Below are 24,147 nucleotides of genomic sequence, written 5' to 3'. Positions count from 1 at the left end.
AATCAGGTTGTTTGGTTTTCTTTTATATTAAGCTGTGTAAGCTCTTTATATATTTTTATATATATTTATATATTTTGGATATTAACCCCTTATCGGATGTATGATTTGCAAATATCGTCTACCATTCAGTAGGTTGCCTTTTCGTTTTGTTGATGGTTCCCTTCACTGTGCAAAAGACTTTCCGTTTGATGTAGTCCCATTTATTTATTTTAGCTTTTGTTGTCCTTGCCTGAGGAGACTGGTCCAAAAAGTATTGCTTATGTCATAGAGCTTACTGCCTATGTTTTTTTTTGCTAGGAGTACTATGGTTTCATGTCTTGCATTCAAGTCTTTAGCCCATTTTGAATTAAGTTTTGTGTAGGGTGTAAGATAGAGGTTCAGTTTCATTCTTTTGCATGTAGCTTTCCAGTTTTCCTGACCATTTATTGAAGAGGTTCTTTTCCCCATTGTCTCCTTCGTCAGAGATTAATTGGCCATAAATGTGTGGGCTTATTTCTGGGCTCTCTATTCTATTCCACTGATCCGTGCATCTGTTTTCATGCCAGTCCCATACTGTTTTGATTACTATAAGTTTTTAGTACAGTTTGAACCAGCTCTGTTCTTCTTTCTCATGATTGGTTTGGCTATTCAGGGTCCTTTGTGGTTCCATACAGATTTTAGGATTCTTTTTTCTAGTTCTGTGAGGAATTTTGTTGGTATTTTGGTGGGGATTGCAATGAATCTGTAGATTGCTTCAGCTAGTATGAACATTTTAACAATATTAATTCTTCTAATCCATGAGCATAGCATATGTTCCCATTTATTTGTGTTGTCTTCAATTTCTTTCATCAATGTCTTACCATTTTCAGAGTACAGATTTTTCGCTTCCTTGATTAAATTTATTCCTAGGTATTTTATTCTTTTCAGTGTAATTGTTTTCTTAATTTCTCTTTCTGAAAGCTTGTTATTAGTTGTATAGAAATGCAACTGATTTCTGTCTGTTAATTTTGTATCCTGTGACTGTACTGAATTTTATCTCCTGCACTGGGATACTTAGATATTGGCCTGCCTGAATATTTTTGATTGATAGATATTTGAAGTACAAAACTCTTCATTAAAGTTTTTCAGATAACAAGAATGCCATATTATTTTCTTGTCACTTTATGTCCTGTGATCAAACCAATTTTGATCATTCTAACTATGCCAGTATGCCATTGATTCTCAAACCTCTCTTAAGGTCCAATTGGCTGCTATAATTTTCCACTTGAATGGTTCATAGAAGCCCCAAACTCAGTGAGACTAAAAGATAATTCAAACCTATTCTGCCTTCTGTCTCCATCTTAGTTAATGACACAATAACTGTCAATTTTCTTAAATCGGAGAGGCATTTATTCTCGTGTCTCCATCTTATTCATTCTTAGTGTGCAACTGGTCACTGTATACTGCAGATTCTCTTGCAGGAATGTCCCTCAAATTCGTCTACATCCTCCCTGTCTGTGTTCAGAGACTCATATCCTTCCTTGGACAGCTTCAGCAGCCTCCCCCCGCAGAGCCCTCTTGCTACCTTCCTCTCCTAAAGAGTCCAGGACCCACATCTCATCATGTCACTTCCTTGCTCTGAAACTTCAGGCTGTTGGAAGATCAAAATTCAGACTCCTTGGCTTAGTACTCACAGTTCTTCTTAGCCTGGTCCCAACCACCTCTACAGCCTAATGTCCCACCAAGTCACACACACCCCCCACCATCCCCTAGACTTTAGCCATGATCAGTTTTTCACCACTCTAAAAATAGGACTAACCCACTTTCCACACTTACCTTGGCTTGGCTCATCCCCTCTCTCTCAAATGCTTCCCCGCTCCCATCTTGGCTTAGCCAAATGCTACTCATTCTTCAATACCCATTTCAAATATATCCTCCCAGGAGAGGCCTTCCTTGATCTGTTCCCTGGCCCCACCCAAAGTTAATGGCTCCACTGTCCACACTGCCTCAACATTTTATTCACTTTACAATAATTGAACTCTCACCCACTATATGTGAGTGCCTTGCAAGAGGTTCCCTGTCTTGTAATTCATTTTGTCCTTGGTACTCGGTAGCATCTGATAAATGGATTAATGGGTAGAGGGATGGGTTGAGTAGTAAAGTTTAAATGTAGGAGCATGGGCAGACATTGGAGAGAAGGTACAGTAAGAAAATGGAGAAAGGGCAAAGGAAATCAGAAATCATGCCCCCTCATTCATACACTTCTAATCTTTTATTCAACTCATCCTTTTTCCTTCAAAGGCTGTTATAATGAATATCGATCTTCCTAATAGTCCCATGTCCTTCAACGCAATTTAAGAAGTTGGGAGGTTGAATTTATTTTCCAACTCTGCTTGCTAAATCTATGAAAAACATTCTTCTACAGTTTATTAGCAGAAATTTTATTGCCCTGTACAAATTTTATAGCAAACAACAGTACTATCAGCAACTTCCTCTTCTAGTCAAGATGGAATAACGGGTAGAAGATTTATCCTCCCATCTTAAACAACTAAGGAATTGGACAAAATATATAAAGCAACGGTTATCAAGGCATTGGATAGCAGACAAATACAGACAGTGATTCCTGAAAGACAAGAAACAAGGAGGTGAGTCCTATGATTGCCCCTGCTTACTGCTTGGAGAAGGTGTCTGGGTCACAGTGCAAGAAAGGGGAGTTCAGGGACAGGGCAGAAGACTCCTTGAGTTGAAGTGAAGGAGGTGAGAATCTGGGGAGATCAAGGCAACTAGAAAAGAGAGCTGTACAGAGAAAAAATTCTCTGAAACTTTTGGAGGCGACGGCTATGTCCATTATCTTGATCGTGAAGATGGTTTCACATGGAAATACACATGTGAAAACTTACCACATTGTGTACTTTAAATATGTGCAGTATATTTAATGTGAATTACACCTCAATAAAACCACTAAACATACAGCAATTATATGATAGAAGTATGGAGTTTCTATAGATAATTCTTTTCTGTTCTGCTTTGAATCAATGATATATCATACATAGTTCACGTAGATGGCCATTGAGTCATTGATTTGAAAGGTTTTTAATTGAAGTGCAAATAACTCACAAATTAAAAAAAGCTAAACATCCAATTGTTAACAAAAAAGAAAAACAAAAATCACATAGCAAGGTAAAACATAGGCAGTGAGACAAAAATAAACTGGAAGGGGGATGGAAAGTTAGCCACTTCTGTCCCAGAGAAAACCTGGGGATAGAGGGAGCTACTCCTCCACGAGCATCTCTCAGCTCACGGGAATGGGCACGGCCCCAATCTGACTCAAGCTGGGTAATCTCTGGAAAAAAAAAAAAAAAAGATGGGTGTTTTTCACAGATTTTTCTCTTTCATATGAACGGATAACCCAACTTTATAGACAAGCAGATTGAGAAGCCTGGCTAATTCCCCCAATCACAAGTAGGGTTAGGAAGAAAAGGACAAATTAAAACCACATGAGTATTCAATCTAATTTGCTAGGTAAAGTACTTGAACTCATGTGAAACTTCCTTGTCCTGGAATAGCAGGTGTTCACCAGAGTGGAGGGAGTATCTACAAACACACTTAAAGGACAAAGACTGCAGCAGAATTAGCAGTGAGTATATTCACACACATTCTTAGGCCAATGGGATCATGAGACAGCACTGGAATCAAGCAGAGCATACTTAGAATTACTATATTTTTCCTAATGGCCTCACCATAATCTACAGTCACTTCAGGCTGGGGTAGGGGGACAGAGGTATGTGTGTGGTTGGGCAATGCTATGCAAGTTTTATTTTTTCTTTCATTCTTTTTGTATGTTTTCCCACACAGGGCTCATAGCCCTTTACAAGACTGAGGTTCTATTCGTTTGTGTTCTTTGAAAAACCAGTTGTGGAAAATTTTGGTTCTCATTTTTCCCGTTGTTCTATCCAACATCCACTAAGTATTTGGCTTTCCTTGGGATGCTCCAAGAAGCCTGATCACAGGCATAGATACCAGATGAAGGATGGTATTTGCTTGTGAGAAACAGTGTGGCTAGAAACAATTTTTTTAGAAATACTCTAGGAGACTTCAGTATTGTTTCATTTGCTTTCTTTGCTTGAGAGATGATCAGAATGATAATCAGAAATAATTCTCTATCAGGGCAGATCATGCAGAAAAGGTTGATCAAAATCGGGATGTTGATTTGGTTTGTGCCAAGTTGTGCTTGGAACTGTTGGAGATATACAGGAGAGTAAGCCCCAGACCTTGCTTTCAAGAAGTCAGTAGCCTATTAAAGATGAAATGACCAGTAGACAAATGGCTGGAACGCAAAACAGAGTTCAAGTAGAGACCTAAGGCTGGGTTGGCAGATTTCAGCTGGAGAAGAATTTTGGGTTCTCCCCATCTTTTGCAGGCACCAGGCAAATCATTTTAAAGTGAACCCTAGGGCCGCCATCACAGGTATCCGGAAGTCACAAAATGGCTTCCAGATCAGACCAGCAGGCTGGGTTGTTGGGATCCTGGGTGTTGTGGCAGATTATTAAAAATCATGCCTACCTGTGACCATGCCCCTTTACAATGTGAGTTTGCCACTTTTCCCTTCAAGAGGTGACACTTCTTTCCCCTCCTCTTGAATAGGGACTGATCTTGTGACTTGTTTTGATCACTCAGATGGGTCAAACTCACATCACATGAGCAAGCCTCGTTCAACATAATGAGTACTTCCTAATCCAGGTCTTCCTGAATCCCCCACGCCACCCCCAAATTTGCTCAGCCTTCAATTGTTTTAAGGTGTCACTTCCTTGGCTACCCTCCACTGTCAAGAATGTGCTGTCTCTCTTGCATCTAGGTGTGGCCTTGTGATCAGTTCTCATTACTGGAAGTGCAGGGAAGTGAAGTGTCACCTTCGGGTTGAGGCATTAAGAGGTGGTGGGCCTTCTCGGTGTTCCTATCACCCCACCCCCCTGCCTGTAAGGACATGTCCTGGGATAACTATGAAGCCATGTAAAGATCGTGGGGCTCAGAATGAAAGGAGTTGAATCCCTGGATTATTGCTTGGAGCAGAGTCCCCTGTCAGCTGGTATTACATGTGATGTGCCTAAGAAAAATGTATTGCATCAAGTTACTGAGATACTGAGATTGTTTTGAACAGCAGTTCATATAACCAGTTGTGTGCTGATAAACGTTTAGCAACTGGATCTCCAAGTGAAACAAAACAAAACGAAACCCCAATTTGTAATTTGCTGATTTCCATGGTATAAATACTGCCACCGTGGCTGATTTCCAGCTACCAAAGTGAGGTCCCTGAACATAGAGTTGGGAAGCGATGCTAACCATTGGCTTTTGTGAGCCTGTATGAACTAACTCCAGAACACCACATGCATAACCTACCCTGGCTAGTTTACTCTGCCATCTTTTTTTTTTTTTAAGTTATTTATTTGAGAGGGGGAGACAGAGAGAGAGAGAGAGAGAGAGAGAGCACAAGCAGGGGGAGGGGCAGAGGGAGAGGGAGAAGCAGGCTTCCCTCGGAGCAAGGGAGCCCGATGCCGGGCTCGATTCCAGGACCCTGGGATCCTGACCAGAGCCGGAGGCAGACGCTTAACCGACTGAGCCACCCAGGCGCCCCTTACTCTGCCATCTTGAATGCAGACTGGGTTTGGTGAGAATCCAGTCAGTCCGTCACGTGGAGCCACAGACTGGATAAAGCCTGGGTCACCCTACAACCCTGACGACACTTGCTGCCTACATTGGCCTAGGACTTAAGGGTTTAGTTACTGAGATTTGAGGATTGTTTGTTAAAAGAAATTCAGTACCTCTTTAGAATCTGGCACAGTGCCTGGCACGTGGCAGGCATCCATAAATGTCTGCAGAAGTGAACTCTCAAAGCAAGTTCTTTTACGAAATTTGCATAATGTTCAAGCCTCGTATCCATTTTTTGGTGTTATTCTTAAGAATGCAGACTAGGAATGTTCAAAGTCCAAACAGTCAAATTAGCTTCTCATAATGTATATGTGAAATATATGCAAATACATATTATAAATATAAACATAATAATTTTCTTCTTTTCATCACATTTATTATGTGCTAACAAGATAGTCAACGTTAGAGAGATATATATCAGGTTGATACATATATGCTTATGATCACTATTCTTTAAAGTTATTTTGCCCAAAGCAGATACATATCTTGGCTTTCTAGCTGGGTCTCAGCACGCTCATCTGTAAAGTGAGGGCTGTGAATTGCTGACATCCCTCAATCTAAGAGAGCTGAAAAGGCAATATTTTTATTTCTTTAAATTTTTTAATTTTTTTAAGTAGGCTCCACGCCCAGCATGGAGCCCAACACGGGGCTTGAACTCACAACCCTGAGATCAAGACCTGAGCTGAGATCAGGAGTCAGATGTCTACCAATTGAGCCACCCAGGGTCTCTGAACAGGTAATATTTTTAAAAAGGAACTTCTATTATATGCTCTAGAGTTAATTTTCTCATTTTTTAGTTTCTTCCCGGCTGTGAAGTTGTTTTGAAAATAGGACCTTAAAATAAACAGAGAAACCAACAAAACTAGGTCCTTGTAATATTGGAAAGGAGCCCAAAGACTTTAAACATATCTTAAGTGTGCACAGTGCAGAACAGAGGGCAAGCCGATTGTCAAATTTCTGTAGAGGGAATTTTTTTTAGCTATAAACCTTCCAGCAAATGGCATCAGGATTTGGATTGAAAAACCGTGCATATTTGCCCTTTCATTCAAATGTTTTCCTTAATGTGATGTACAACTTTGGAAATGCATACCATCAACTGAGATACATATATACATATTACAGGTTAAAAATTTTCTTCAATTCTGTGTTTAGTCTTGGAACTCATTAAAATGTGAATACCGATAAACCATGGGCTGTGTGTAGATCCAGTCACTGAAAAGGGAGAAAAGGACATTTCTACGAAGAGATCAAACATAAGCTGGAATGGTACTTTTACCAGAGGCCATATAAGCCACACTACAGACATAAGTTGCCCCAAAAATCCTCTTACACTGCAAAGCTGCAGAAAATGTAGTTTGTGCCGTTTGTTCAAAAATGTCATCTTGAAATTTGAGTCTGTGTTCTCTTTAACAAGCCTGAAAAACGTGGATTTAAGGTATTTTCCTACATTTCTGATTCAGAGTTCTAAAACATATAATAAATACTAGTTGCTAAAGAATTGTATTAACTTAAAAATAGCCATCCTGTAGGAAAGGACAAAATGGGAATACACTTTGCTTATTCCTCAATATGAAAGCTCAGATTTAGACAGAACACTCCTTGCATCTGAGCTGAATTCAAATGGGAAAAAACCAATTTGCCAAACGAATTAAATACCTCAAAAACTCATAACACTGTTGACCATTTAACTTTGACTCAACCGCCAAACACACAGGACACTTAAACTGCTAAAGGAAATTTCAGGGCAAGGAACAAAATTTAGGGCATGTGAGTTCAGCCGTCCTTGGCTTATGGGTGAAATACTCCTTGGTGGCTGTTTTCATAATGGCTACAGCTCACCAAGCTCTGCTGGGGTAAAAATGTCCAGGCTTATCATCTCTGTACCAAAACAAGTCTTTGTTTAAACAGCAATTTGGAGTGGCCATTTTTTCAAAGTGGATAATATTCAACTTACTCCTTTTGGTCACGTATTATGTTCTTTTCTTTTATGAATGGCAATGAATTATTTAGCTATTTATACCTTGGTGACACACTCTCACTCTGTTTCCAATTACTGGTCTGTTTCAACTCACTTATGTTTGCTATTTTCTAGAAAAGTATTCTCTGCAAATAGACTTGCACCAAACACTATGGTCCTTGTAGCACCCACCATAAGGCCATATGAAGGTCTTGAGCACCTTATGACACTCTTTGAAGCTTCTACAACTAAACCAATCCATACTAAACAGAGTCCTATGGGGCACCTGGGTGGTTCAGTCATTAAGCGTCTGCCTTCGGCTCGGGTCATGATCCCAGGGTCCTGGGATCGAGCCCTGCATCGGGCTCCCCGCTCTGTGGGAAGCCTGCTTCTTCCCTCTCCCACTCCCCCTGCTTGTGTTCCCTCTCTCCCTGTCTCTCTCTCTGTCAAATAAATAAATAAAATCTTTAAAAAATAAATAAATAAAATAAAATAAAATTTAATGCTATATGTCATGGAACACTACATCAAAAACTAACGTTGTACTGTATAACATAATAAAATCAAATTCAATTTTAAAAAATTTAATGCCATATGACCTTTTGACCAAACATAGGATCAGAACCACTCCCACAAAAGGGATATGCTATTGAAGACTGCGGACAGGCCCCGGGGAAACATGCTTTCCAGGGAACTGAGGAGATGGATGCAGAGAACATCCAGGGACATGTGCACATTCAGTCTATTTTTTCCCCTAAATGAGCATAGGGTCCTACTGATGCTAAGTTTAGCCAAGAGTCACTTGCCTATCTACTCTCCAGCTGGCCTCCAACGTTCTAGGGTATGTCCAAATATTTCCCTCTAAGGACATACATGATTTGCATAAATTCTTCTTCAGTGATACTGCAGTGAAGTTAAAAAAGGTTTCCCAGATCAAAAAAGAAAACAAACAAAACACCTCAACTTTGCATGTTCAATGTCACTTGCAGCTTTCAAGAGATGCTGGGGTGGAGGCTGGAAGGACAACTTCACAAGATATGCTGAACCTGCCCTTGTTCTCTTTGGCCACCTTGCTTCCAAGATGATTCTATATTCTTCCCTAAATAAACTAGGTATTTAATCTAATCATAGTGGGTGTGTGTGTGTGTGTGTGTGTACACATTCATGCACACTCACACCATATGGTTTCTTCCAACAGTTGCACTGAAATCTGCAACTGTCATTCAGAACCTCCTTTATGTATCATAAATGAGATTTAACATTTGAACATTTGGCTAAATTGAAGGAAGAGAGGGATGGTGGGAACAATGGGTAGAAATGAAATGTATTAGAAAAGCACAAGAACATTATAATGAATTTAAGTTAAAAAGAGGGCACCATTCTGGATAATAGTGACCAACTGAACACACACATTACATCTGCCATAGAGCCACAAGGGCAAAGAGAAGTGAGGGAAGACAACAGCAATAAAATTTTGGAAGCTGGAAAACGGATGGATAAGTGGTTGATGGACTTAAGAGGTTCAACTCAGCTGAATTCTAAGCCAGCAGTGGGGAAAGCCAAGAAACAACCCATTTTGCACCTTAGAATTCCCTAAGAGCTCAGGGATTGGTAGCAGCCGTAGAAATGGCAGCCAAGGTAAGGCGAAAAACAGGAGGCTTCACTGAAAATCTGTGTTAAGAAGTTAGGTCCCGGAGCGCCTGGGTGGCTCAGTTGGTTAAGCGACTGCCTTCGGCTCAGGTCATGATCCTGGAGTCCCAGGATCGAGTCCCACATCGGGCTCCCTGCTCAGCGGGGAGTCTGCTTCTCCCTCTGACCCTCTTCCCTCTCGTGCTTTCTATCTCTCGTTCTCTCTCTCTCTCAAATAAATAACTAAAAAATAAAAAAAAAAAGAAGTTAGGTCCCAAAGTGTCTCCTTCACTCCAAACAGCCAAGAGACACAGATTCTACCTCATGTTAGCAGAAGACTGAAGTTTTATTCATTGAGTGAATGAGGACAGCAAATCTCCTGACTAGGAAACACCAGGTACAGCAGATGGTAGAAATACTAAAATAAACATAAGGAGAATAAGGGAAATTTCACATACTAACTGTTGACTCGGCCAGCTTTCTTTTCCCAATCTGCTTTTCAAATGCTGGCAAAAGATGGTAAGGGTCCTCCCTTGGGAATCTGACCAGTTCAGAGGAAAAATATATTAACATTGAGCATTTCCTAATGAAACAGGTCAGGCAGATCACCCTACAGTGCTTCCCACAATTGAAAAACCTACTCATGTGTCCAAAGCTTTATAATGTACTCAGACATTCAAGGGTCACCAGATACAAGAGAATACGAAACAAAGTGAACAAAACAACCGAACAGAAAATAGGAAGAAACAAACTTTGCAGAGAGAGGAAAACTGCTTTTAAAAAAGGATTATTTATGTCCTCAGAGAGACAAAATATTATGTCCATAAAACAGGAACAAGTTGATATGAAAAAAGAACATTCAGAATACACAGAGAGTTGAAGAACTACTGGAAATAAAATTAAAATTCAATAAAAGATTAGGAAGATAAAGTTGAGAACATCTCTCAAAAAAAAAAAAGAGCAGAGTAAAAGTATATGATTAAAAACAGAAGAAAAAAACATAAGGCACAATTCAGAAGATCCAGATTTGAATAATGTGAGTTCATTTTATAGAAGGGAATTGGGAATATTATTTTAAATCATTTGCTGAGGTAGTCTTATGAATTCTTAAGTTTTATAAATTGTTTCTTTTCAAGTTTTAGCTATTTTCTTATTTATAGTTTTCTAAAAGTGGTGGGGGAATGTGTACAGTTTAAGAGGCAAATAGGTCTATAAGACTTACAAAGAGTAATAGCTGTCCCTTTCTCCCATTCCTGTGTTCCACAAACAAAAGGCAGGGAAAAACAGAAAGGAAGACATCACCAGTAAAATAATTCCAGAACACTTCCCAAAATTGAAAGATTTGAATTTCCAGTTTGAAAGAGCTCGTCGTAATGGAGAAAAATAGGTCCACATCAAGGCAGGGTTTTAAATCACTTGGGACAAAGAAAAAAATCTTTCCAGAGACACAGAGAGAGAGATGAAAAACACCCCAGCTTTTATATAAAGGATCATGAATCATTATGGCATTTTATTTTTCCACAGCAATGCTGGAAGCTAGAAAACAATGGAACAATGCCATCAAAACTTGAAGGAAAAATCATTTCCAACCTAGAATTCTACATTCAGTGAAACTATGAATTAAGTGTAAGAGCAAAATAAAACACCTATAGTCTCAAACATTTCACCTCCCATGCCCTCTTTCTTGGGAAACTACTGGGGGAGGTGCTCACCAAAAAAGACAGTAAACCACAAAAAAGGAAAATACAAGAAAAGGCAGTAGGAGAACCAAGTGAAGAAGAAGGCACAAAAGAATACCGAATATGGTAGTGAAGGGAGAGTCTAGGATGACTGTTCAGCGGGCCTAGGGAGCAAGCTGTCCATATTTAAGATCAGAAGTCTTGGAAGAGACTTCTCTGAAAAAAAGAAGAAACTGATAGAGTATCTAATGTATTCAAACTTACTGAGAGGAAAAATAGAGAAGAGTCTGGGGGTGAAGTATTCGTAGGTACATAGAAAACTAAACAAACAGAAAAAAATTATCTATTCCAGGGAAAACAAAAAGTTATGCAATAAAAAAAAAAGTGGTCATAGTCTACTTCATGACGTAGCTGTGACTAGCATTCATGACACAGCCGTAGTAATTAAACACAGAATATTGTTCCAGTTGTTCAATACAGCTACACTAGGAGAACAGGGGATGGAAAGTGTCCTTGTATGAGATGGTAGGGGGACAACTTTTAGCACTGAAAAATCAAGAAGTAGCAGTGTAAGGATTTCATTTAGAAAAAGGGAGACAGAATGGCTGGCTCCATTTGGCGTAGCATGCAACTCTTGATCTCAGGGTTGTGAATTCGAACCCCATGCTGGGCGCAGAGTTTACTTTTTAAAAAGAGATTAAAGAGGTCACGTACCGAATGGAGCACTGGGTGTTATGCGCAAACAATGAATCATGGAACACTACATCAAAAACTAATGATGTAATGTATGGTGACCAACATAACATAATAAAAAATAAGGAAAAAAAAAAGAGAAAAAAAGGGGGGAAGCAAATACCAAACGAAAGAAGGAAAGAAGTTGAAGGGGGCTGTCTCTGGGGACTGGGAAATGCTGGGGGAGGGGAGAGTAGAGGGGAAGAGGTCAGGTACAGCTGTCCTCCACAAGTCTTATGGACCTATGTGCCTCTTAAACTATGTATATTCCCACACAACTTCTAGAAAATTAAACTATAAATAAGAAAAAAGAAACAACTAAAACCTTTTTTAAAAGAAATAATTCATAAAACTTAAGAATTCACAAGAATATCTCCGCAAATGATTGAAGGTACTTCAATTTTTTTCTACAAAATTAACACCAGGTTATTGATTAGGATGTGTGCAAATTAGGTGACAAAAGTGCCACAGTTTAAGAAAAGAGTATATGGGAAATGCAGCATACTAGAACAGATAAAACAAGATTACATTTTTTGATGCAGAAGAATGAAACTCGACCATTCTCCAACCCCATACACAAACATTAACTCAAAGTGGATGAAGGACCTCAGTGTGAGACAGGAATCCATCAAAATCCTAGAGGAGAACATGGGCAGTAACCTCTTTGACATCGGCCACAGCAACTTCTTTCAAGATACATCTCCAAAAGCTACTGAAACAAAAGCAAAAATGATCTTTTGGGACTTCATCAAGATAAAAAGCTGCTGCACAGCAAAGGAAACAGTCAACAAAACAAAGAGGCAACCCACAGAATGGGAGAAGATATTTGCAAATGACACTACAGATAAAGGGCTGGTATCCAAGATCTATAAAGAACTTCTCAAACTCAACACCCAAAAAACAAATAATCAAGTCAAAAAGTGGGCAGAAGACATGAACAGACACTTCTCTGAAGGAGACATACAAATGGCTAACAGACACATGAAAAAATGTTCATCATCATTAGCCATCAGGGAAATTCAAATCAAAACCACACTGAGATACCACCTTACACCAGTTAGAATGGCAAAAATGGACAGGGCAAGAAACAACAAATGTTGGAGAGGTTGTGGAGAAAGGGGAACCCTCTTACACTGTTGGTGGGAATGCAAGTTGGTACAGCCACTTTGGAAAACAGTATGGAGGTGCCTCAGAAAATTAAAAATAGAGCTACCCTATGACCCGGCAATTGCACTACTTGGTATTTACCCCAAAGATACAGATGTAGTGAAAAGAAGGGGCACCTGTACCCCAGTGTTCATAGCAGCAATGTCCACAATAGCCAAACTGTGGAAGGAGCCGAGATGCCCTTCAACAGATGAATGGATCAAGAAGATGTGGTCCATATATACAATGGAATATTACTCAGCCATCAGAAAGGATGAATACCCAACTTTTACATCCACATGGATGGGACTGGAGGAGGTTATGCTGAGTGAAATAAGTCAAGCAGAGAAAGTCAATTATCATCTGGTTTCACTTATTTGTGGAACATAAGGAACAGCATGGAGGACATTAGGAGAAGGAAGGGAAAAATGAGGGGGGGGAATCGGAGGGGGAGACGAACCATGAGAGACGATGGACTCTGAGAAACAAACTGAGGGTTCTAGAGGGGAGGGGGTGGGGGATTGGTCAGCCCGGTGATGGGTATTAAGGAGGGCACGTACTGCACGGAGCACTGGGTGTTATACGAAAACAATGGATCGTGGATCACCACATCAAAAACTAATGATGTACTGTATGGTGACTAACATAACATAATAAAATTTAAAAAAAAAAGATTACGTTTTTTGGCTATTTGTCCACTAGATTAACTTACTAAATGAGAAGTTTAGCTTAAGGTTAATAAGACCCAACAGAAGTAAACTATTAAAAACAATTTATTCCTAATTTCAAAATTTGTGTGAGGTTAACAAAAATGATATACAGTAAACTGGCTTTCTAGAGTATAAACTGTGAAAAAATAACTATGAAAAAAATCTGTCTCTCTCTCAATAAATGACAAGCTGATTTCAAGGAGAGAAGAGGATTACTAAAACACTGAATCTAATCCTTCTAGAACACTATACAATTAAGGTTAATGATCATAGACATTACTAAGGAACTCCATAATCCTGATGTCTTCCAAATTAAAAATGGAAATAATTTAAATTTAGTGATAAGCACATTTTGCTGAATTTTAAAACTTTGACAATCCACGCTCCATATGGAGTGTATATACTGTTCAATTAACCAAATTAATCCTTTCCTAACCATTGTTAATTAATTACAATTTACTGTCTCTATTAACAGATGATGGTGATCAATTAATCCTCTGGTAACTTGGCAATAACTAGTCACAAACTCAAGGAATTATTTCGAGAATCAAGTGTATTTTATGTAGGATCTCTAATTCCAATTATACATATGTTCTGGGTTACCTAAGCACATCTGTGTTAAAATCCAAAATTGTATGTAAACTATTATTTACCAGATTTGCTTGAGGAAGTCAGGTAAGCTAAATGCCATCAAGTAAAACAGATGATTCCCAGGAGACAAAAATACACTGCATCTGCCAAAAAATCTTGTGTCCTTGATAGCTAAATTCAATCTCAATTTCTACAATTTGTATATAACAAAGAGGTTACACTGTTAAAATGTGTGTCCTTGGGAACGTTCTGGAAGACAGAACCAAGTGAACTTGCACTACCATCATCATCATCACATGTGGAGCTTTTATAAAACTGTGTACCTGACCTTTAAAACTCTTAAAGAGCTGAAGTTTTCATTTCTCTAGAGTTCTGAGATAGGAAAATTTACAGCAACAGCGTACATTTTGAATCTAGATGTCCAAGAAGTTTTTTTAAAAAGGAAATTTCAGTAGTACTATCAGTTCCTCAACAAGCACTTTTGAGTTATCCAGAGAGAATCTACCATATTACCATGTGCTTAGGAATACAAAGACAAGGTCATAGCTCATGTACATCAAAATAACTGCAAGTAAGTTCAGCTTCAATAGTAATCAAATACATCCAAACTAAACCAAAATACTATTTCTACCTGCCAAGTTGATAAAAGATGTAAAAAAAAAAAAATCACAGTGACAACTTATAGGGCTTGTAAGACTGTTAATCGGTATAATATTCCCAGAGATCAATTTGTATTAAAAGATAAAAAATATTTATATCCTTTGAACTCACTTATACTTTTAAGAATCCTAAAAAAAGATAAATCAGTGGTATGTATAAGTCCCTTTGTATAAAGTAACTTATAGTACTAAATATTGTTACTATATAATGTCTAATAATAGGAGATTGGTTAAATAAATTCTAGGCTAATCATATTAGATAGCTGAAAATCATGTTTTAGAAGAATGTTGAATGTTATGTAAAAGATATGCTAGATTGTAGGGGTACCTGGGGGGCTCAGTTGGTTAAGTGTCTGCCTTTGGCTCAGGTCATGGTCCCAGGGTCCTGGGATGGAGCCCCACGTTGGGCTCCCTGCTCAGCAGGGGGTCTGCTTCTCCCTCTCCCTCTGCCCCTCCTCCCTGCTCGTGGGCTTGAGCTCTCTCTCTCCTTCTCAAATAAATAAATAAATAAAATCTAAAAAAAAAAAAGATGTGATAGATTGTAGGCAAATCTGGACAAAAATCAATATGTAAAAAATGAAAATATATATTCATAGCTAAAGAGAGCTAAAGAGAAAGGAAAAATATATGTCAAACTGTACTTATGATGTGGGAAACAAAAGCAGAAGAAAAATTATTAAAATTCCTTACTACCTATAGCCCATTGACAAGTCCTTGAAACAGGCAGAGTGACATTCCTCCAGAGTGACATTAACATCAACTGCCTCGATGTTAATACTTTGCTAAGGGCAACAGGTAATCTTAGCCCAACCCCCAAGATCCTGTAAGTCTACTTTAACATATAAAAATTCCTTTGGAAAGTTCCCTTATCTCTACCCCCCAAGATACATGTTGGCAATCATTCCCCAAGCATATGACCCACCGATATACATCTAAAGGGTCTCATGACTCAGGTTTTATTAAACAGTAACAAATGACCCTTTCCCAAAAATAAGACTAGCCCCCTCAAGGTCCTGGAAACCTTGCTTCCAAAATTCCTTAGAGACTTAAGCTATCTCTAACCCCCTCCCAACTTGAAAGTACATAATGGGCCACTCCTCACGACCCCAGTGCCGCTCCTTCTGCCCACGGGTCCTGCCCCCTTGCTTTAATAAAACCACCTTTTTGCACCAAAGACATCTCAAGAATTCTTTCTTGGCTTCGAACCCTAAGGTCTTTCCTACATCCCTTACTGGTTGGATTTTTATTTTCTTCTTTTGTGCTTTTCCTACACTGAATGTAATAAAAAGGTTGCTTTTACTGGGATTACAATCTGCTAAAATTTTTGACATTACTTCAATGAAACCAAATGCAAACTAAATGAAAGTAGCCTAACAAAATAAATGCCAAGCCAAGGGGTAATGAAGTATTTGTGTGTGCTGTCCTCTTTATGTAAATTTGGTAAGTAATCCATCATCATTCAGGCACTTTCAAATCAGAATTTCTTTGTAGGGGCAATGGGTGTGAACAAAGCAGCCCAGCTAACCGCTGACCACCCACATCGCCATGGAAAGGGTGCTCAGTGTAAAGCTGCAATTTGCAACCCTGGGATGGGTATTGTCGCTATGGGATTCTGACTGATTTTCAGTGCTGGACCTGATCACAGATTTCATTCATGTAAACCTGCCCTAATGAATGCAGCACTCAACTCTGGATATTTCTCTAATGCAGCATCATGACTCTCTTTCCTACCAACAAAAATCCTCAAATATTAGGAGACTGATAGGTGGAAAAATCTGAGCCCTACATTGTCAATTTTATCTGGGGAGTTTATTTTTCATGTCATGTATATAAATGTAATATAACCACAGGACGAAAAAAAATCAAATATGACAGGAGGGTACAATATGAAAAGCAAATCATCCTCCCTTTTGGGCCCACTCCACTTTAACACTTTGTTGGGTTATGTTTCCAGATAATTTCCATGCGTATATACAAATAATGAATGAGACCGTATTACATACATAAGCCTACACCCTGCCCCTCTCACTTAGTAATAGTTCTTGGGTGCTCTGTCATATTAGTGCATTTAGATCTACCTGATTTTTTTTAATAACTACATGGATTTATTATTATTCACTTGTGGAATCCCACTGAGTAACTTTAAATAAGCACATTGAAACAGTAGTTCAACCCTGGACCCTTAAACTGAAACCTGGTTAAGGAAGTCAAATGAATAAGGAATGAGGCAGGTTATGATGTTACCTTAGCAGAAGATTACCTGTTTCCAGGGTTGATGAGAAATCATATATTTTGTAGAATCTCAAAGAGCTCAGAGGTCACTTTCTCCTATATTCTTCACTCAGATCCCTGGATTTAAAAAAAAAAAAAATTATGTAAGCTTCATATTGAAGTATAATATATATACAAGAAAAATTTAGGCCCCTTTCATTTCTGAATATACATTCAAAATTCCAAAAGGAGGGGCACCTGGGTGGCTCAGTCGGTTAAGCATCTGCCTTTGGCTCAGGTCATGATCTCAGGGTCCTGGGATCAAGTCCTGCATCAGGCTCTCCACTCAGCAGGGAGTCTGCTTTTTCCTCTCACTCTCCCTCTCTCAAATAAAATAAATAAAATCTTTTAAAAAATTCTGAAAGATAATATTAGCCAATTAATATAAAAATGGAACAACAATACAACAAAAACAGATCATGTTTACACTAAGAATTAAAGGATGGTTTACAACAGACTAAGAGAAGTCACTTATGATCTCAATGCATGTAGAGAAATAACTTGATATAGTTCAATATTTATAACAAAAAACTCAGCAGTCTAGAAGTGATTTTCCTTACTTAATAAAACTTACCTCCAACATTATATTTATTATAGAAAATTTAAAAGCATTCCTCTTATGATCTGGAATACAATAAAGATGCCCACTGAAATGGCCGCTAATTAATATGGTACTGGAAATGTTAGCCAGAGGCACAAGAAAAGAAAAAGAAGTATGAGGCTGAGTATTAGAAGGAAATATATGAGATTGTCATTATTTTCAGATAAGTTCATCTCCCTAGAAAGGTCAACAGAATATAAGCTAGTAAATCTAATAAATAAGTTGAGCAAAAGTGCCAGATAAAAAAACAGCTTACAAAGTACAATGTGTTCCTCTACCTCAGAAATAAATAATATCATTGATAAAATAAAAAAGAATTTACTGAGCAACCATTTAATCCAAGAATATATGACTTCTTTGGAGAAAACTTAAAAATTTACTAATGACTATAAAAGATGATCAGTGTAAAAGGGGGAAAAATTCATTTTCTTTGATAGTAAGACAATATTCTAAAGGTCTCAATTCAATCTAAATTAATTTATAAATTCAATCCAATCAAAATCCAAGGTGGATTTTTTTAAGAAACACAATAGATTTACTCTAACATTTGTATAGAAAATAAAGGTCATTAGGAGCTAAATCAACCTCAAAAAGAGAAGTTTAGGGATGCATCCTGCTCAATAGTAAGATCTTAAGATCTATGGGATCTATAGTGATATCCCCTTATATTTCTCATATAATTTGTGGCTTCTCTTTTTTGCTTGATCAGTCTAGCTGGAGGTTTTTCAATTTTACTGATCTTTTCGAAAGCCAGGTTTTGGCTTAATTTTTCTATTGTTTGTACATCTTCTATTGCATTGATTTCTATTCTTATTTTATTTCTTTCCTTCTACTTACTATGGGTTTATTTTGCTCTTTTTCTAGCTTCTTAGGTAGAATTTTCAGTAACTGACTTTGGATTATTTATCTTATCCAATATCAATGTAAATATTTAAAGCTATTCCACAAACTTTGATATGCTATATTTTCATTTTCATTCAACTAAAAGTATTTTCTAATTTCTTTTTTCAGCTCTGGATTACTTAGATGAATGTTAATTTAAAATATATAGAAACATGTTTTATAGCCCAGAATATGATCTATATTGGTGAATGTTCCATGTGAACTTAGAGTGTGTATTACGTTGTGAGTGGAATGTTCTAAAAATGTCAGTTAGATTAAGTTGCTTGACTATGTTTTTCAAGTTTTCTATATCCTCCCAGATTTTCTGTATTCTTATTCTATCAGTTACTGAAAAAAGTGTTGAATTCATTCATCAAGAAAAAAGGGAGGGGCGCCTGGGTGGCTCAGTCGTTAAGCGTCTGCCTTCGGCTCAGGTCATGATCCCGGGGTCCTGGGATCGAGCCCCGCATCGGGCTCCCTGCTCGGCGGGAAGCCTGCTTCTCCCTCTCCCTCTGTCCCTCCCCCTGCTCATGCACTCTCTCTCTCAAATAAATAAATAAATAAATAAATAAATAATAAAATCTTAAAAAAAAAATCTTCTCATAAGGAAAACTCCAGGCTCAGATTATTTCACTAGTGAATTTTATCAAATATTTAAAAGAAGAAATATTACCAATCTGATACAAACTCTTTCAGAAATTAATGGAGGAAGGAATACTTCCCGACTCATTTTATGTGGCCAGCAGAATCATGATACCAATCAGAAAAAAAATTATGAGAAGAAAACTACAGACATCCTTCATGAACATAGCTACATATCTTGTCAACAAAATATTAGCAAGTCAGGGGTCCCTAGGCGGCTCAGTCAATTCAGCGGCCTACTCGGTTTCAGCTCAGGTCCTGATCTCAGGGTCCTGGGAGTGAGCCCTGCATGGAGCCCCACATGGATGGAGCCCTACATGGGGCCCAGCATTAGGCTCTATGTTCAGTGGGGAGTCTGCTTCTTCCTTCTCTCTCACCCTCTGTCCCTCCTCCCTCCCCCTGCCCCCCACCCCCCTCACACATGCATGTTCTCTCTCAAATAAATAAATAATAAATAAATAAATCTTTCAAAAAGAACAGAGTAATTTGCCTTATTGACTAAAAAAACCTATGCCAAACTGAGGGTTACAGAAGGGAGGGGGGTAGGGGATGGGGTACCCGAGTGATGGGTATTAAGGAAGGCACGGGTTGTGATGTGCACTGGGTGTTATACGTGACTAATGAATCATTGAACACTACATCAAAACCTAATGATGTTCTATATGCTGGCTAATTGAACTTAATAATAAAAAAATTTTTTAATTAAAAAAAAAACCTATGCCATTATGATCATCTTATTACAGGAAGAAAAAAAGTATTTCTGGTTCTCACAACTTCTATTCAACATTGTATTTGAAGTCTTATTCAGGGTAATAAGAAAGAAATTATATATAGATATATATAATAGAAAATAAAATAACACAAATAAATAAAACTATTCATGTGTTGATAACATGACCAAGTTTGTAAAAAACAAAAAAAAAATCCTGAGGTATCTACAAAAAGCTATGAGAATACTACAGTGGACTGAATGTTTGTGTCCCACCCCCCCAAATTCAAAACTGAAATCTTAACCCCCAACGTGATGGTATTAGGAGGTAGGGCTTCTGGGAGGTGATTAGGTCATGTGGTTGGAGTGCTTATGAATGGATTAGGGCCCTGATAAAAAAAGATTCTAGGAAGCTCTCTCATCCCCTTCTACCATGTGAAGACACAGCAAGCAAGGAAGCAGACCCTCACCAGACACCAAATCTGCCAGTGTCTTTTACTTGGATTTCCCAGCCTCTAGAACTGTAAGACAGAAGTTTCTGTTGTTTATAAATCACCCAGTCCATGGTATCCTGGCATAGCAGCTCAAACAGACTACGACAAATATGTAAGTTTAGCAATGTCACAGGATACACAGTTAATATAAAAAAATCAAGTATTTATATTAAAAATGTAGAATTGGAAAAACTGATAATTTAGGCTTTTCTATCCTTAATTAAGTATCCTGTCCTCCTTGTAAAAGATCAATGAACCATATATGGGTGGGACTATTTCTACACTTTCTATTCTGTTCTGATGATAGATATATCTATCTCTATATCTATCTCCATATCTATCTCCATGTCAATACCACGGTGTCTTTTTTTTTAAGATTTATTTATTTATTTATTTATTTATTTGAGAGAGAGAGAGAGAGAATGAGTGGGGAGAGGAGCAGACGAGAAGGAGACAGAGAATCTCCAGCAGACTCTTTGTTGACTGCAGAGCCCCACGTGGCGCTCGATCTCATGACCCTGAGATCATGACCTGAGCTGAAACCAAGAGTTGGATGCTTAACCAACTCTGCTACCCAGGCACCCCATGTTTGAACAATACTCTTAAGAAAATGAAAGGGCATGCAACAGACTGGGAGAAAGTATTAGCTAAACAGATATCTAATAAAACAATCTATATCCAGAATATATAAAGAGCTCTTAAGAACCAATAAGGAGAAGACAAATAATCCAATTAAAAATGAGCAAAAGAGGTGGGACGGAGCAAGATGGCGGAGGAGTAGGAGACCTGGATTTCGTCTGGTCTCAGGAATTCAGCTGAATAGGGATCAAACCATTCTGAACACCTACAAACTCAACAGGAGATCGAAGAAGAGAGTAGCAACAACTCTCTGAACAGAGAAGCGACCACTTACTGGAAGGTAGGACGTGCGGAGAAGTGAATCCGAGGCGATATTTGGGAGGATAGACGGCGGGGGAGGGGGCCTCCCTCGGCCGCTTCTGGCAAGGGCTAGAGCCGCGGAGCACAAAATCGGACCTTTGAGAAGTCGGCTCCGCGGACGGACGTCGCTCCAGTGGCTAAGCGGGGGGTGGAACCCTCGCGGGACAGTGCGGTCTCAGGACCCTCGGGGTCACAGAAAGACCGGGGGTGCCTGAGTGCAGCAGAGCTCCCAGGGATCGGAGCGGGGAAGCCGGCTGCAGAGACGGAGCCGAGGCACGGGCTCTCAGCTCGGGGTGGCCATAAACCGTGATCCGCGGCCCAGTCGGGCCACTGCGCCTCCAGCAGGAACCCAACAAGCGGCAGAGCCAGGGAGACTCCCCTTCCTCCCCCAGGAGGAGTGGCGCGGGAGCGCACCGCAGGGATCTGCTGGGTTTGGAGACTCCACACGGGGTCGGGTGCCAGAGATAGAAACGCTCTGTCACAGGCCGGGTGAGCGCGGAGTGCGGCCGGAGACCGGGGACAAGGGAGTGACTGCTTTTCTCTGGGGGCGCACTGAGGAGCGGGGCCCCAAATTCTCGGGTCCTTCAGGTGGAGATTGGGAGGCCACCATTTTCACCCTGGTCCTCCAAAGCTGTACCGAGAGATTGCAGGGAACAAAAGCTCCTGAGAGCAAACCCGAGCAGCTTGCTTAGCCCGGACCGACAAGGGCGGGGCAATCCCGCCTCCGGCAAAGACATTTGGGAACCATGGCAACAGGCCCCTCCCCCAGAAGATCAGCAGGAACAGCCAGCAAGCCAAGACCAAGTTTACCGATCGAGGAGAACAGGAGATCTCCAGCGATAGGGGAATACTGCACATAGAATTCATGGCTTTTTTTTACTATGATTCATTAGTTTTTCAAAGTTAATTTCTTTAACTGTTTTTTTTAATTTTTCTTTTTCCTTTTTTCAACCAACATCTTATCAATCCCTTTTTTAAAAAAACATTTTTTATTTTTCATTTTTAGAGTCATATTTTATCCCTTCATAGCAGTTACCCTTTTGTTGGCATATATATATAAGTTGTTCTCTCTTTAAAATTTTAAGATACAGTTTCTTCTAACAGATCAAAATATACCCTAAATCACTAGTGTATGGCTTTGTTCTAGTCTCCTGCCTGATCACATTCTCTCCCTTTTTTTCTTTTTTTTTTTAACTCTTCTTTCTTTTTTCAAACAACTTCTTATCTGATCAATTCCTTTTATAAAATCTTTTATACTTTTTATCTTTACAGTCATCTTCCATCCCTTCATTGTATCAACCCTTATTTTGTACATATATGTCTTTCTTCCTCTAAAATTTTAGGAGGCACTTTTTTCTAACAGACCAAAATACGCCCAAAATCTAGTGTGCGGCACTGATCTATGGACTAGCCTGACCATATCTGATCATATTCTGGTTTTTTTGTATTGTTCTGTTTTTGTTTTTATCTTTTTCTTTTTCTGTTTTTTTTTCTCTTTTTTCTGTCTTTCCCTTTCTTTTCCCCTTGTTTCAGGTCTTTTCTGATTTGTATAGAGTATATTTGCTGGGGACGTTGTTAACCTGTTAGCATTTTGTTCTCTCATTCATCTGTTCTCCTCTGGACAAAATGACAAGACAAAAAAAATCACCTGAGCAAAAAGAACAAGAGGTAGTACCGTCAGCCAGGGACCTACTCAATGCGGACATTAGTACGATGTCGGACCTAGAGTTCAGAATCATGACTTTAAAGATACTAGCTGGGCTTGAAAAAGCGTGGAAGTTATTAGAGAAACCCTTCCTGGAGAAATAAAAGAACTAAAATCTAACCAAGTCGAAATCAAAAAGGCTATTAATGAGGTGCAATCAAAAATGGGGGCGCTAACTGCTAGGATAAATGAGGCAGAAGAGAGAATCAGCGATATAGAAGACCAAATGATGGAAAATAAAGAGGCTGAGGAAAAGAGAGATAAACAACTACAGGATCACGAGGGCAGAATTTGAGAGATAAGCGATACGATAAAACGAAACAACATTAGAATAATTGGGATCCCAGAAGAAGAAGAAAGAGAGAGAGGGGCAGAAGGTATATTGGAGCAAATAATAGCAGAGAACTTCCCTCCTGTGAGGAAGGAAACAGGCATCAAAATCCAGGAGGCACAGAGAACCCCTCTCAAAATCAATAAAAATAGGTCAACACCCCGACATCTAATAGTAAAACTTACGAGTCTCAGAGACAAAGAGAAAATCCTGAAAGCAGCTCGGGAGAAGAGATATGTAACCTACAATGGTAGAAACATTAGATTGGCAACAGACCTATCCACAGAGACCTGGCAGGCCAGAAAGGACTGGCATGAGATCTTCAGAGCACTAAACGAGAAAAATATGCAGCCCAGAATACTATATCCAGCTAGACTCTCATTGAAAATTGAAGGAGAGATAAAAAGCTTCCAGGACAAACAAAAACTAAAGGAATTTGCAAACACGAAACCAGCCCTCCAAGAAATATTGAAAGGGGTCCTCTAAGCAAAGAGAGAGCCTAAAAGCAGCATAGATCAGAAAGGAACACAGACAATATACAGTAACAGTCACCTACAGGCAATACAATGGCACTAAATTCCTACCTTTCAATAGTTACCCTGAATGTAAATGGGCTAAATGCCCCAATCAAAAGACACAGGCTATCAGATTGGATGAAAAAACAAGACCCATCAGTATGCTGTCTGCAAGAGACTCATTTTAGACCCAAAGACACCCCCAGATTGAAAGTGAGGGGGTGGAAAACCATTTACCATGCTAATGGACACCAAAAGAAAGCTGGGGTGGCAATCCTTATATCAGACAAA

General features: G+C 39.1%; 1 long non-coding RNA gene across 5 annotated transcripts in view; it reads right to left on the bottom strand.

Moving 5' to 3' along the window:
- The window catches only part of LOC112812994 (uncharacterized), a 67,168-nt gene that overhangs the window by 5,053 nt on the left and 37,968 nt on the right, over nt 1–24,147 (bottom strand). For all 5 annotated transcript variants that reach the window (XR_012381018.1, XR_012381019.1, XR_012381021.1 and 2 more), the window contains one exon: nt 17,028–17,116. This is a non-coding gene — a long non-coding RNA (uncharacterized lncRNA). The remainder of the gene's footprint in view (nt 1–17,027; nt 17,117–24,147) is intronic.

The sequence above is a fragment of the Callorhinus ursinus genome, unplaced genomic scaffold, assembly GCF_003265705.2.
Source record: "Callorhinus ursinus isolate GAN/ISIS: 27379988/994484 unplaced genomic scaffold, GSC_fseal_2.0 scaffold16, whole genome shotgun sequence".
In the NCBI taxonomy this organism is placed as follows: Eukaryota; Metazoa; Chordata; class Mammalia; order Carnivora; family Otariidae; genus Callorhinus; species Callorhinus ursinus.
Note: the sequence above shows the minus strand (reverse complement) of the source record. Positions and strands in the feature narration are given on the sequence as shown.